Here is a 15,894-nt window from a genome sequence, read left to right as displayed (position 1 = left end):
TTGCTAGGGCTCTTTGATGCCACATTGGGTCAAATGCTGCCCTGATGTCAGGGGTAGTCACTCTCACCTTTGGAATTAAGATTCTTTGTCTAAATTTGAACCAAGGCTGTAATGAGGTCAGGAGATGAATGACCCTGGCAGAATTTGAACAGTAGTCATGATGTGGCTTTGGACCGGGGTAAACACAGTAAGTCTCACAACACCAGTCCAACCAGTTTATTTGATACACACCTGACGAAGGAACAGCGTTTCCGAAAGCTTGTGGGTTTACTATCAAATAAACTGGTTGGACTTTAACCTGGTGTTGAGAGACTTCTTACAGAATTCGAATGGAGCATCGGGTTATTGCTAAGCAAGTGCCACTTGATGGGGCAGCAATTGGCCAGGTTGGATTTGTCCTGCTTTTTATGCGCAGGGCACACCTGGGCAATTTTTTTTAAATTGCTGGGAAGATGCAAGTGTTGTAATTGTACTGGAACACTCCTGTCCTAGGTTTTGATTGTACACAAACTAACAAAGAACAATACAGCACAGGAACAGGCCCTTCAGTTCTCCAAGCCTGCGCCACTCATGAGCCCAACTAGACCATTCGTTTGTAACCCTCTATTCCCAGTCTGTTCATGTGGCTAAGTCTTAAATGATCCCAGCGTGTCAACTACCTTGCTTGGAGATTTCCTTTATCCTTTGGTCTCAGATTGATTATGGTATCTTCTGAGTTAATCATGCTTGTAAGTTATTGGTAAATTGGATCACAAACAGAGTTGGGGAAAACACGCACCTTTCAAAATTATTCAAAACATATTTCAGCTTGCAGATGTTGGGGAGAGACAAGAAGTTCAGTTTGCCAATCCATCCTGTCTGTAACAAAAAGCGATATAGAGAAGCAGAGAGGGGATTAGGGAGGGTATTCCAGCACTTAAGGATGAGGCAACTTAAGGCACAAATGCTTCAATTAGCACTGATGCTTCATAGCACAAGGGTTCGATTCCAGCCTTGGATGACTTGTCTGTGTGGAGTTTGCATGTTCTCCCTATATCAGTATGGGTTTCCTCCCACTGCCTAAAAATATGCAAGCTAGGTGAATTGGCCATGGTAAATCACCTCTTAGTGCCCCAAGAGATATAGGTTAGGGGGATTAGTGGGATACGTGTGGGGTTACAGGTGTAGTTAAGATACTGGAGAGTTAATGCAAACTTGATGGGCCGAATTGCCTCCTGCACTGTAAAGACTCTATGAACTGGAGACCAATGTGTTGGTCAGCGAGCACAGGGATGATGGGAAAACGGGACCTCACTTGTGTTAAAGAGTTTTGGATGACCTCAATTTGGAGAGGGTAGGATGTGGGCAATTAGCCAAGGATGTGGTCAAGTCTACAAGTAACTTAGACTAGGTTGAAAATAAGAAAAGGAGGACCATAGAAACAGAGAAGGCACATGAAAATACAATGAATCTGCAAAAAGAATAACAACTCAACTGCTTAGATGTCGTAATTTCTGTTCAATTCAATAACTATTTTACACACAAGAGCTTTGAAAAGCTGCCTTTCCTCTGTCTTATCTGGTGTATAATTTACAATGTTACATTATCATGAGGAAATAAGGAAGCAATATTGTATCAACAGCATCCATCACATTTCCGGCATTTCTAGTCTCACCACTGCACTGTGGTGATAGATCCTTCACCTACCATCCCAGCAGCCTCGAAATTCAGGACACTGCCAGTGTTCTCGATCACCTTTCTTCATTTCTCTATTGTCGAGAATCTCAGCAACCCTTCCCGGCTTGCTGTTGCAGGTGGAATACCTGTCCAATGTTTCTTTTCTCCATGGTGGCACAGTAGTCAGCACTGCTGCCTCACAGCACCAGGGACCTGTGTTCAATTCTGGCTTCGGGTCACCATCTGTATAGACTCTGCACGTTGTCCCTGTGGCTGCATGGGTATCCTCCGGGTGCTCCGGTTTCCTCCCCCAGTCCAAAGATGTGCCGGTTAGGTGGATTGGCCATGGTAAATTGCCCCTTAGTGTCAGGGGGACCAGCAGCGTAAATACATGGAGTTAATGGGAATAGGGCCTGGGCAGGATTGTGGTTGATGCGGATTTGATGGGCCAAATGGCCTCCTTCTGCACCATAGGGATTCTGATTGATTATTCTCTGAAGTCCCAATCTTTCCCAAAACTGTGCACAATCATTTTCCAATTCAGTCTGCTATACCCATTTAAATATCCTGTCTACTGGAGGCACCAGTAGATAGAACCATTGCAAATCGCTGTATTCCACGCACAAGAAAAGGCATCAAGGAATACAGAAGCAAGGCGATTAAATTAAATCTGACCTAATTAAAAGATGGGACAAGTTCAATGGTCTGAACAATCTTTTTTGCATTCCCATGTTCTTAAACATCACCATGACTTGGGCAGCACGGTGACTACCACTGTTGCCTCACAGCGCCAGGGTCCAAGGTTCAATTCCGACCTCAGGCCACTGTCTGTGTGGAGTTTGCACCTTCTCCCCACGCGTTTCCTCCAGGTGCTCCAGTTTCCTCCCACACATTAAAGATGCGCGGGTTAAGTTGATTGGCCATTCTAAATTGACCCTTGTGTCAGGGGGATTAACAGGGTAAATGTATGGGGTCACAGGAATAGGGCCCAGCTGGGATTGTGGTCGGTGCAGGCTCAAAAGACCGAATGGCCTCCTCCTGCACTGTAAGGATGTTATGACTTCTCAGGCCAGCATTTCGATTCTCTCTCATTCCCACACCAATCTTTTGAGCTCCTTCACAATTTAAGCCAACTTGGTGTACAAACTTCAAAACATCAGTGATTTGACCTTCCTGCATTCCCAGCACAGCATTACACTCATTCCAAGGGGGACAAGACTACAATACTATAAACTTGGTATTCATATCTGCAGATTCTCTGCATGGAGTGCAAAATTACACCAAGGATCTCTTTCTCCTGGGGTATTAGGTAGCCTTCTGGTCTTTTGTCACACAGAGACTGGTGGGTGTCTGGAACGCGCTGCCAGAGAAGCTGGTGGAAGCAGACACATTAGCAACATTTAAGAGGCATCTGGATGGGTATACGAATAGGGAGGGAATAGAGGGATACACACCGAGCAAAGGCAGAAGGATGTTTTTGTTAGTTTAGTTAGGGCATCATGATTGGCACAGGCTTGGAGGGCCAAAGGGCCTGCTCCTGCGTTGTACTTTTCTTTGTAAACATTAACTCTTACAAAACGTTAGACATTTTCTGCCACCACTATTTTCTTGTCTATTTCCTCCTCCTGCTGTTTGAAGTTTTTTTTAAAAAAATGCTTCTGGCCTTATCACAAGTGAAAGAAATAATGACACGAAACGCTGATCACAAGTTACTGATCCCGGTGACATCTTTGTGCTGACATTTTGCATGTGCAACCCAAGATCTTTATCCATCATTCCCCTGTTCTTTGTCATTAGCGTCATGAAAGGGACTCAGCCCTTTCTGAATTCAATGAAAAGGGTCTCTATCTAATTATTCTTCTACCCTATGCCCCCCCACAACCCCAAACAAAATGCTGACAGACCTTCCATATATTGGCTTTTATTCTACCTACAACGTGTTTAGCTAAGTCAAATAAGTAGTCAGCGCAGATAGAGCAAATGCCATCTTTCAAATAAAACGTTAACGCAATGTCCCCTACTTGCACGTTCAGATGGACATGAAAAATTCCATCGCATGAACTGAAAGGCAAGAGATCTCCCAATGTCCCGGCTAAGGTTCATTCACTAACCAGCTGCACTACAACAGATTATTGGTCATTTCTCTCAACGTTACTTGTGGAATCATGCTGTGTGATATCCAGCTGCCAATTTGCCCACATAGAAACAGTGGTTGCAATTCAAAAAAGGTCTCAAGCTGTAAAGTATTCAGGTTCATTTAAAAGGTGAAAAGCTGCAGCATGCTACAGTGCAGAGGGGCCTGGAGGTCCTTGTGCATGAGTCGCAAAAACCCAGTCTGCAGGTGCAGCAGGTGATCAAGAAGGCGAATGGAATGTTGGCCTGTATAGCAAGGGGGATAGAATATAAAAGCAAGGAGGTCTTGCTGCAACCATTCAGGGTACTGGTGAGGCCGCAGCTGGAGTACTGTGTGCAGTTTTGGTCCCCGCACTTGCGAAAGGATATATTGGCCTTGGAGGGAGTGCAGAGAAGGTTCACTAGGCTGATAGCAGAGATGAGGGGGTTAGCCTATGAAGAGAGACTAAATAGACCGGGTCTGTACTTGGAGTTTAGCAGGATGAGGGGAGGATCTTATAGAGACGTATAAGATAATGAAGGGGATGGATAGGGTAGAGGTAGAGAGATTCTTCCCACGTAGAAAGGATAGCAGGACTAGAGGGCACAGCCTTAAGATAAGGAGGGGGCAGTTTAGATCGAAGTTGAGGAGGACCTTCTTCACCCAAAGGGTGGTGAATCTCTGGAATTCTTTGCCCATTGAAGTGGTGGAGGCTACCTTGCTGAATATATTTAAGTCACGGGTAGATAGGTATCTGAGACAGGGGAATTAAGGGTTATGGGGAAAAAGTGGGAAAGTGGAACTGATCCACATCAGATCAGCCATGATCTTATTGAATGGCGGGGCAGGCTCGAAGGGCTAGATGGCCTACTCCTGCTCCTATTTCTTATGTTATGTTCTTATCACATTTCTGTTGCAAGCTATGCTTGGAACTACTAACTTTGATGGGGTGGCACAGTCATTAGCACTGCTGCCTCACAGCACCAGAGACTCGGGTTCAATTCCAGATTTGGGTCACTGAATGTGTGGAATCTGCACGCTGTCCCCATGTCTGCATGAGTTTCCTCTAGGTGCTTCGGTTTCTTCCCACAGTCCAAAAGACGTACTGGTTAGGGTACATTGCAAGAAGTCTCACAATACCAGGCTAAAGCTCTACAGGTTTATTTGGTAGCAAAATCCACTAACTTTCAGAGCGCAGCTCCTTCGTCAAGGTGCATTGGCCATGTTAAATTCTCCCTCAGTATAACCCAAACAGGTGTCGGAGTGTGGCAACAAGGGGATTTTCACAGTAACTTCACTGCAGTGTTAGCGTATGCCTACTTGTGACACTAATAAATAAATTTTAAATTTTAAAACATTTGGCTCATTTAAAAAAAAGCGAAATACAAAATAGCTCAAGCAAATCTAACAAGCATCTTCCCCGGTTTCTCTTGCAGCATCCCTCATACATTGCAAAAGTCTGTTAAGCACCTGACAATTTCTTGGCAGGTGGCACCTTAAGTCCTTCTAACCTCCTCCGGCCACTTTTCACACTCCATGTTTACTTTTGAAGTCTCCAATATAAATAGCCACCCACAAGGGGTCAAAGCAATTAGTTCAAAATGTTAGAAGCTGATGTTCATTTCAATTCTTCAAGCAATTCCAAAATAAAAGGCAGTCTGAGGATTTGACCTAAACCCTGGGAAAAAATTGCCTGCTTCCGGGCATACGTGCGCGCGCACACACCACGTTCGTATGTGTGCAGCCCAGTTATTTCTCAATCAGAATCACGGGAACAGAATATCAATTTATGGGTCCTTGCTAAGTTAGCTAATACTTTTCTTACATTACAATGATGCAAGTGTACATCATTGGTTATAAACAGCTTTGGGAAGTCAAGGCCATGAAAGATATGAGACCAATTCTATTAGATTGAAAAAAAAACAGCTGTGCAGCTTAATCACAGACAAGAACAAAATTATCAATTTTCAGCATCTCTCATGTTCGTTAGTGATGTAATAACAATCATAGAATTCCTACCGTGCAGGAGGCCATTTGGCCCATTGAATCTGCACCGACCACAATCCCACCCAGATCCTATCCCTATAACCCCATGCGTTTATCCTAGCTAGTCCCCCTGGCATTAAAGGGCAATTTAGCATGGCCAATCCACCTAAACAGCACATCTTTGGAAGAATGTGGGAGGGAACCAGAGCACCCAGAGGAAACCCACACAGCATGAGGAGAACGTGCAGTCACCCAAGCTGTAAACTACTTGGTCCCTGGTGCTGTGAGGCAGCAGTGCTAACCACCGGCAACATATTCACAGCAGATTTAAAAATGTGAAATCCTGATTCTCTAGCTCCTAGTAGCAATGAGCATCATTTTAATCAAAATACCAAATTCCAACAGAGACCATTATGTACATTACACATGCTTTGATTATTTTCTAACCCTGCTTAGTCAACAACTTCATGCAGCTAAGCTTTTATCCAACTGGGTCTGGCTACCTATTTCCGACAATTCGTCTTAGGTTAATTATCTAAGAGAGGTGATAAAGACATTTCAAGGTTGCACAGTAGGTTTGCATTACCTTTATCAGATTAACTCAGGGAATTTAAGAAAAATATAGATTTTACATTCCATGTGTATACATAAATCCTTGGGGTTAATTTCACAATCTCTACAGCCAGAGTGCAAACAAAGAGCAAATCAGAAACAGAGAAAAACACAGGTAAGATAAATAGCAGTCCAGCCAGATCAGCAACTATTGTGCATTATATTTCGAGCCAAACTAATGGCGTTTCACATATAAAGGCAAGAGACTTTCCCAAATATCAAAAATCAAGTAATGTGCCTATGTCTGAACTGAAAGTCAAAGTCCCAGGGGACTCTGCTCTCATTGCCCTTGAGAGGGAACAGCTGACTGGCGGTGATTTAATCCAAGGGTCACCACACCTCAGGTGAGGGGCAAAGTCAAGAAGGCGGGGCCTTCATGAATAACTTCAGCCAGTATGGGAATTGAACTTGTGCTGTTGCCATTGCTCCACATCATGAACCAGTTGTCCAACCAACTGAGCTAAACAACAACCCGCCACCCACCCCCAATACATTGTCCAGTCAGAAAACCCATTTGTATTTGGATCAGGCACATTCTAGGTGTACCAATTCAGTGTTTAAAGAGATACTAATTTTTTTTAGTTTATTTGTTAGTGACACAAGGAGGCTTACATTAACACTGCAATGAAGTTACACAATGAAGCCACACTCCAGCACCTGTTCAGGTACACTGAGGGAGAATTCAGCATGGCCAATACACTTAACCAGCATATCTTTCAGCTGTGGGAGGAAATCAGAGCACCCTGAGGAAATCCACACGGACACAGGGAGAATGTCTCCACATAGACAGTGACTCTAGCTGGGAATCAAACCTGGGTCACTGATGCAGCAGTGCTAACCACAGTGCTACTCCCACATGCAGTATAATTATTAACCACTTTTTTGCCATTTTATCACCACCAAAATTCCAGATGAAAAAAACTTCTCCTTTTTTGGACTATCCAGAAATTAAAAACAGAATAAAGGGAAGGATTTTGATTTGATTTATAATTGTCACATGTATTGGGATAGTGAAAAGTATTGTTTCTTGCGTGCTGTGCAGACAAAACGTACCTTTCAGAGTACAGAGAGGAGAAGAAAGGAGAGAGTGCAGAATATAGTATCAGTCATAGCTAGGATGTAGAGAACGATCAACTTAGTGCGAGGTAGGGCCATTCAAGAAGTCTGATGGCAGCAGGGAAGGTGGTAGGTTTGAACGTAGAGGAAAAAGTGCCTGCGCCTGCCCTTAGAGCTGTCTGAAAGAAAATGACCTTCATAGGCACTGCTTTGATGAAAAATGATGCCTCAGTTTCAGTCTGATCTGCAGAAAGCTGACGCCATTGGGATGACACTGCTCGTGGCATTCACTTCTATGCCATTTAAACTATTAAACTGGAAAAGGAATAACAGTATTCAGCAGAACAAATGGATCGAACAGATCTAGACTGGACAGCATCATTTTTCACCTAAAACCTGCAGCATAAGAGAATGCCCTTCCAATTATTGATATCACTATTCTTCAATGCACAGGGCATGGTAACCAAGACTCAAGCACACTATCCTGTAACTTTTATGAAGTGTTAAGATTTCAGTACGTTCAATAGACAACAACCAACACAGAATTACGCCAATGAATGACTGATCCCAGAATACAGGCAAGCTACACACAATATATTGGAACAGTTACATGGTCTAGTTATATATTGGCTAGTTTTTTTGCTACCCGTACCGATGCCCTCTGGGTGTTTCAAAGCACAGTTAATGCATCCATTATCTCTTGTCAGACACACCACATCTAGAAAGGGTGGCCTGTGGTTCAAACATGACAACTGCCCTTCACTGCACTCCATACGGAAGTGCCTCCAAAAGCAACATCTGAAAAGACCAATTTTGTTGACTGGTGAGACAGTGACACTACGTTTATAAACAAGCTGTGATATTCTATATGCACCAAAATGTCATTTTCGGTCGGAAGCACAGGTTGGAGAACTGATGCTAGTGTTAACTTCTATCCCCAAACTGGTTGCACGGAGTCTGTGAATTTATCCCGTTGTCCACTAGAACTGAAAAAGGGGACTGAACTCAAGCTAACATTTAAAATGAGGATTTTTGAGTTAGAATAATTCAGGACATTTCATGCATCAGTGCAGAATTGATGGGCCCAAGGGCCTCTTCAGCACTGTAGCATTCTGTGAACAATGAATGCCCTATGTCTGTCAGACAATCTGTCATTCTTGTCAGAGGTACTTTTTTTAAATAAACAGAGAACACAGTGAAAATCAGGAGCTATACTACCCATCATATATCATTCAATTACACGTCATTGAAAAACAAAATAACTTGCATTTCATGGAATTCCTACAGTGCAGGAAGCCATTCGGCCCATCAACTCGGCACTGACCCTCCAGGGCATCTCACCCAGGCCCCCAATTCCGCAACCATATCCATCATAGCTAGTGCACTCAACCTAAGCATGAAGGGTAACTTAGCATGGCCAGTTCATCCAACTTGCACATCATGACAGTGTGGGAGGAAACCGGAGTGCCCGGGGAAACCCACACAGACACAGGGAGAACATGCAAACTCACATAGACAGAGAGTCACCCAAGGTCAGAATTAAACCCGGGTCCCTGGAGCAGCAAAGCAGCAGTGCCAACTGCTTTGCACCTTTAACACAAAGCATCTCATGGTGCTTCAAGGGATCGCAAACAAAAAATGAATACTGAGCCACAGGGCACGACCATCTTAAAAAGGAAGGAGAGGGGCTCAGGCAGAGAGGTTTATGGGGGCATCCTAAGCTGAGGTTAAAAGAACAGACGCTATATTGTAAGAATTGGAAGTTTGGGAGTTGGGGATGTGAGACACAACTCAGGAGGGCAGAATTGGACGAAAGCAGTGATGAGGACTGTTGAAGGAGCAGAAGACAACATAGGTCAGTAAGCACAAGGATGAAAAGTGAATGGTACTTGGTTCAATTCTGAATACAGCAAGTATGAATACAGGTACAAAAACCAAAAAATGCTGGAAAATCTCAGCAGGTCTATTAGACCTGCTGAGATTTTCCCACATTTTTCTGTTTTTGTTTCAGATTCCAGCATCCGTAGTATTTTGTGTTTATCTTATCTGAATACAGGTAAGAGTTTAGAAAGACCTGAAGCTTATGCAGGGTGGAAAATGGGAGGCCGGCCAGGACAGAATGTGGAGGTCACAGAAAGATGGATGAGGATTATAGCAGAATGAATTGAGGCAGGAACAAAAAGGGCAGTCTTCATGATGGGAAGTACGTGGGGTTGGCAACTCTGCTTGAATTCAAACAGGTGCAGAAGCTGCAAATTGCCAAACACAAATCAGAGACAGTGGCCAGGGGGGGAAAAATGGAATCAGTTTGTGGCAGGGCCTGAAAAAAATAATGGCTTCAGATCCCCCCCACCTCACCACCAAACTGGCTTTGGACAGCAAGTTTGACAGCACGGAAACAGTAGAGTGGTCTGGAGAGGTGGCAATGAGATAGACAGATAGACCTGAGTATCATCAGCTTATGCATGGAACCTGACCTTGTGATTTCAGACGACTGCCTAAGGCAATGTCAGTATTGAGGCAGGAACATACATAACTATTTGGATAAGTTCAAATATCAAATTACGGGAAAGGTGTGCACCAGTTTGGGATGTGAACATTAACAACAACCATACTAAAATACAAGGTGAACATTTGAGTCAGTTATTTACAGCACAGGAGGCCATTCAGGCTCCCCATGGAGCAATCCAGTCAGTGCTACTCCCTTGTTCTATCCTTACAGCTCTGTGGTTTTCTTTCAATCAGGTTCTCATTCCACTTCCTTTTGAAATCATTGATTGCCTGATTCTGCTTCCACCACCCTCATAGGTAGCAAGTTCCAGGTCATTACCACTCTCTGTTCAGAACAGCTCTCTTCCCCAAAACCTTGAATCTGTATCAGCTGATCCTTAACTCATGGGAAGTTTCCTCTTGTCTGCCTTATCCAAACCGTCATAATCTTGTACACCTCCAAAAGACCTCCCTGTAGTCTCCTTTTCTCCAGTGAGAACACAATCCCAATTTCTCCACGCTACCCTTGTAGCTAAACACCACCCCCCCCCCCCCCCCCACACCCTAAGAAACACTCTGATGAATCTCTGCACTCCCTCAAAGATCCTCCTGAAAGCGAGACAACCAGGGGAGATCTCATTGAGACGTATAAGATGATGAATGGGATGGATAGGATAGAGGTGGAGAGGCTCTTCCCGCTCAGAAAGGACAGTAGGACTAGGGGACACAGCCTCAAGATAAAAAGGGGGGGCGGTTTAGAACGGAGTTGAGGAGGAACTTCTTCACTCAAAGGGTGGTGAATCTCTGGAATTCTCTGCCCGTTGAAGTGGTGGAGGCTGCCTCGCTAAATATTTTTAAGACGCGGGTTGATGGGTTTTTGATAAGCGAGGGGATTAAGGGTTATGGGGAGAGGGCGGGAATGTGGAACTGAGCCACGACAGATCAGCCATGATCTTATTGAATGATGGGGCAGGCTCGAAGGGCTGGATGGCCTACTCCTGCTCCTATTTCTTATGTTCCTATGTTCTTATGTAGAACCAGTTGCAACACTCTAGTCGTGACCTCAGAGTTTTATAAAGGTTCAGCATAACACCATCTTCATTTCCTGATTTTTGTTTAAACATTAGATTTTTATGCTCAAAGGAATGTCAGCAGAAAGAAATGAGTTGGCATTAATCTCACCTCAGTTGGGGATCCCACCCTGGGACTTGAGGCAAACACTCGTGCTGAAATGCCTAGTTAGAGGCCCAATCTCCTGAATGAGATGTTAAGCCAACTACTGTAGGACAAATTCACAATAGTCGCAGCATAAATCACTATCCAGGTTGGCCACCACTTTTGTGATGACCAGGTCCAGATTGTTGGTTACAGCACAATAATATTTCATTGCCTATAGCCCAACAGCTACAGCAAACACTACAAGCCAAAAAGGAAATACCAGGCCCGATTTATAACAAAACCTACTCTGAACCTGATTAACCAGCAGTGCAAAGCCAGCTTGCATCAGTCAATAGGGACATTGACACCCTCTGCCCCATCATTATGTTGCCTTCCAACTCTCTCCTGCCATTGTTCTCTTTTTGTCCTGATCCAACTCTGCCAACACTGCACTCTGCTTCCACTCCTCCAACTGGTTATTCCAAGGCTCAGAATTACCAGATAAATCAGATTATCTGGAAACAATGTCCATCGTCCAATACTTCTGTTTCTCTCCATTACTGATGACTAATAACAAAACCTTTATTGTGTTTCCCAAGCTTGTACGTGCTTTATTTCCAGGTCTAGCCACTTAAAGCTAAGCCAATTATCAGACCCAAACCACAAATCCTGTGCTGCCTGCTTCAAGGCCCAGCTTCCCTCTGGGTCCTCGCAACACAAATTCCTTTCAGCTCTTGCATTCAAAGTAGTCCCAGGCCCCAGCCCATTGCAATCCTCCATACCCAACTGGCACCAGTAATCCTAGGATCCAGCTCCTCCTTCCAAGAATTCTCAACCCCTTTCAATGTTTTTAAGAGACTCTTCTTTGTGTCCTACTACAGATTGTTCTCAAACCCTAGTTCTTCTTGCAAGTTTTTAAATTTAAGTGATCCCACTTCTACCATAATTCTCTTCCGTCCAGTAGTTTCTACCCGCATGTACCAGCAACATCCAAGGTCTAGAAGAAGGGGATGCAAAGGATGTAAAACACTGGGGACCTTGCCATCAGGGGGCCAAGGATATGGAGCTCAACTTGTGTATTTTGCTTTACCGACAGCAACACCCCTCTGCAGGAGCAGCCAAATCCACACTGAATGCATGCGCCAACTCCGAAGCCTAAGCACTGTCCCGAATTTGACAGTGCTTGTGGACACAGTCTCCTAATCACATCCAAGGATGTCTCAACAATAGGCACCAATGCACCAGCCCCTTCTCCCGTGCCCTGGTCAGCCTCTACTGATGTGTGCAGAGCCCACAAGCAATTCAGACAAAGAGGATGCAGCATTGGGATTGCCTCAAAGAGCACTACAATGATGCGGATGAACTGGGCACATCAACATTGTATGGCCTCCACCTCAACCTAGGTAGGTCACAAATAGCAACACCCCCTCCACCCCTGTCAAATGAAAACCACAAAAGCCTATTTTTAGCTCGATTTAATGTGGATCAAAATTGAAAACGTGGAAACTAGAAGCACAAGTAGGCCATTTGGCCCTTCGAGTCTGCTCCACCATTTCATTTTGATCACAACTGATCATCAAATTCAATATCCTGATCCCTCTGCTCCCCATATCCCTTTAGCCCTTAGAGCTATATCTAATTTCTTCTTGAAATTAAACAATATTTTGGCCTCAACTACTTTCTGTGGCAGTGAATTCCATACATTCACCACCCTCTAGGTGAAGAAATTTCTCCTTACCTCAATTTTAAAAGGTTATCCCTTATCCTTAAAGTATGATCCCGAGTTCTGGACTCCCCCACCATTGGGAATTTACCCTGTCGAACCTTGTTAGAATTTTAAAAGTTTCTACGAGATCTCCTCTCACTCTAAACTCCAATGAATGTAATCCTTACTAGCTTTGTCTCTCCTCATATGACAGACCTGCCATCCCAGGAATCAGCCTAGTAAAACTTCGCTGTACTCCCTCTATAGCAAGAGCATCCTTCCTCAAATAAGGACACCAAAACTGCACACAACACTCCAGGTGTGGCCTCATCTATACAACTGCAGCAAAACATACCTATCCCTATACTCAAATCCTCTCACTATGAAGGCCAACATATCATTTTCCTTCTTTACAGCCTGCTGTTCCTGCGCGCTTACTGCACGAATCAATCAAGTTGAAACTTGGGAAAGCGAAGGAAAAAAAACAGCTTGAATTTCCAAAAGAGTGAATGCCAAACCCCATCTCAGGCTGCTGCTGCTGGGTTTCTTGATGGAGAGGAATAAGGGGCTCAAAAATCCGATTACCAGATGTTTCTGTTGGAACAAAAAAAAATTACCACTGCCCTCCAAAAAGCAATGTCTGGGCTGAGAGAAACAAAGATCAGTGACCCTTCATCAGAACTAGTATAGATCATAAACCTGAAGCATGGCTCCGTTCTTCACTCCACAGATGCTGACTGACCCAAGTATTTTCAGCATTTGCCCTTATTTCAGAATTCCAGCATTTGCAGTATTTGTTCTATTACACACCCCATATACTTCAAAGTGTGGTTAGTTTCAATTTCAGATGAGAAAATATTTATCACTCAACATGCAGTGTAATTTTTCTGTTAACAAAGCCCACTTAAGCATAGAAGTTGGCACCCTCACAGTGCCAGGGACCCAGGTTCTGTTCCCGCTTGGGTTACTGTGTGTGGAGTTTGCACATTCTCCCCACGTCTGTGGAGGTTTCCTCCGGGTGCTTCGGTTTCCTCCTACAGACCGAAAGACATGCTAGTTAGGTGGATTGTCCATGCTAAATTCTCCCTCTGCTTACCCAAACGGGCGCCAGAGTGTGGCGTCTAGAGGATTTTCACAGTAACTTCATTGCAGTGTTAATGTAAACCTACTTGTGACACTAATAAATAAACTTCAACAGCCCAGAAATAGAAGGTAACAAAATTTCTCTCCATGGCAACAAAGCTTTCTAGGCCCTGGCTTTAACGCCACTAAATGTTTCTATGCCCAAATGCTCCCAATTCTTTCCCACAGACCCAAGTAATCTTTTAAGATGCAGTGTATACACATTTTGAGCTGCTGAAACAGACCAGCACATTCCAATTGACCAAGGTGCCCAAGTGACCCAAGGCTGGATTGACTGAACTTATTACATTTTAACAGCATAGAGCACCAGTTGATCAAAAGATAAGTTTTCCATTAGATCATGTAATACAGTACTTCTTTCCATGCAAGACAGAAACAGATTAAGATGGCAACAACAGACTAGTATTGATGGCTCACACTCAAGCTTTGCTGCTTTACTATCCATTTATGCTCAATGCATTCTAGGAGCTCTCTTACTTGGCAATGACTAAATTAGTATTCTGAAGGTCACACTGATGCTATAAAAGCTATGAATAGAAAACTTTGTATTTCCTTTATATCTATACTGGAACATAGCAGTTCTGAAAGAGGGATGTGGGGGTACTTGGGAAAGTAGTATTAAAGAAATAGGAGCAGAAATAGACTATTCAGCTTTCAAACCTGCTCCGCCATTTAATCAGATCACGGCTGATCGCTCCCTGGTCTCAAACGCACCTCCCCACCTGTTCCCCATATCTCTCTTTCCCTTTTTTTTGTTAGAAATATATCTACTTCCCTCTTGAAACCATTTAATGATTCAGACTCCACCGCGCTATGGGCAGCAAGTTCAAAAAATTCACCACCCTGAGTAGTTGTTTCTCCTCATCTCAGTTTTAAACGTACCGCCTCTCAACCCAAACCTGTGACCTCTTGTTCTAGATTGTCCCAGAGGGGAAACATTTGGTCTATGCTTAAGATGCACTGCAGCAATTCACCAAAGATCCCTAGACATCACCTTCCAAATCCACAGCCACTTCCACCTAGAAGGACAAGGGCAGCAAATAAATTGGAACACTACCACCTGCAAGTTCCCCTCTAAGCTACTCACCATCGTGACTTGGAAATATATCTCCATTCCGTTGCAGTTGCTGGGTCAAAATCCTGGAATTCCCTTCCTGATGGCATTGTTGGTGAACCCACAGAACATGGACTGCAAATGATTCAAGAAGGCAGCTCACCACCACCTTCTCAAGGACAACTAGGGATGGGCAATAAATGCTGGCCAGCCAGCAATGCCCACATCCCACAAATGAGATTAAAAAAAACTTTATAATGGCAAAGTCCGGTGTCAGTCTTTTTCTATATTCATTCGTGGGACACGACCAGCCAGCATTTATTGCCCACCCCTAGTCACCCTTGTTCAGAAGGTAGTCGAGAGTCAACCACATTGCTGTGGTTCTGGAGTCACACGTAGGCCAGACCAGGTAAGGACAGCAGATTTCCTTCCCAAAATGACATTAGTGAACCAGATCGGTTTTCTCCGCAATTAACAATGGTTTCGTGGTCAGCAGTAGATTCTTAATTCCAGGTTTTTTTTTATTGAATTCAAATTGCACTATCTGCCGTGGCAGGTTCCCAGAACATTAGCTGAGTTCCTGGATTAATAGTCTAGCGATAATACCACTAGGCCATCACTCTCTCCACAGTTGCTAGCTGACCCACTGAGTTACTTCCAATATCTTTTGTTTTTATATTAGATTTTCAGCATCCATATTTAGAAACCCCGTGGAAGAAGTGCTCCCAAGTCAATCCACAATCTGTTCCACAGCTGTTAGAAAACACAAATTTTCCCAAAACACAAAACTCCAATCTAAAAAACAAATCTAAAACTTAGCAACACCCCTGGCAGAAACAAAAGATACCTCCTCAACTCGAATTTTCAAGAATCTGTCAACAACTAATCTCCCAGGAGATTAGTGTTTTATAGAGTCAGAAG

At 43.8% G+C, this 15,894-nt stretch overlaps 1 protein-coding gene across 8 annotated transcripts in view; it reads right to left on the bottom strand.

Moving 5' to 3' along the window:
• herc1 (HECT and RLD domain containing E3 ubiquitin protein ligase family member 1) overlaps positions 1-15,894 on the bottom strand; it is a 234,496-nt gene that overhangs the window by 205,762 nt on the left and 12,840 nt on the right. Inside the window, exon 1 of one of the 8 annotated variants that reach the window (XM_080216229.1) lies at positions 1,687-1,705. The exons of 6 other annotated variants lie outside the window; for them this stretch is intronic. The gene's annotated coding sequence lies outside the window, so the exon portion shown is untranslated. Of the gene's footprint in view, positions 1-778; positions 812-1,686; positions 1,706-15,894 lie in introns of those variants that run through there. One more of the 8 variants, XM_080216230.1, reaches the window with a different exon arrangement.

This window comes from Carcharhinus amblyrhynchos, chromosome 32, assembly GCF_965287045.1.
Source record: "Carcharhinus amblyrhynchos chromosome 32, sCarAmb.v2.hapA, whole genome shotgun sequence".
NCBI lineage: Eukaryota > Metazoa > Chordata > Chondrichthyes > Carcharhiniformes > Carcharhinidae > Carcharhinus > Carcharhinus amblyrhynchos.
The sequence above is the reverse complement of the archived record's forward strand: the minus strand, read 5'-3'. Positions and strand labels throughout refer to the sequence as shown.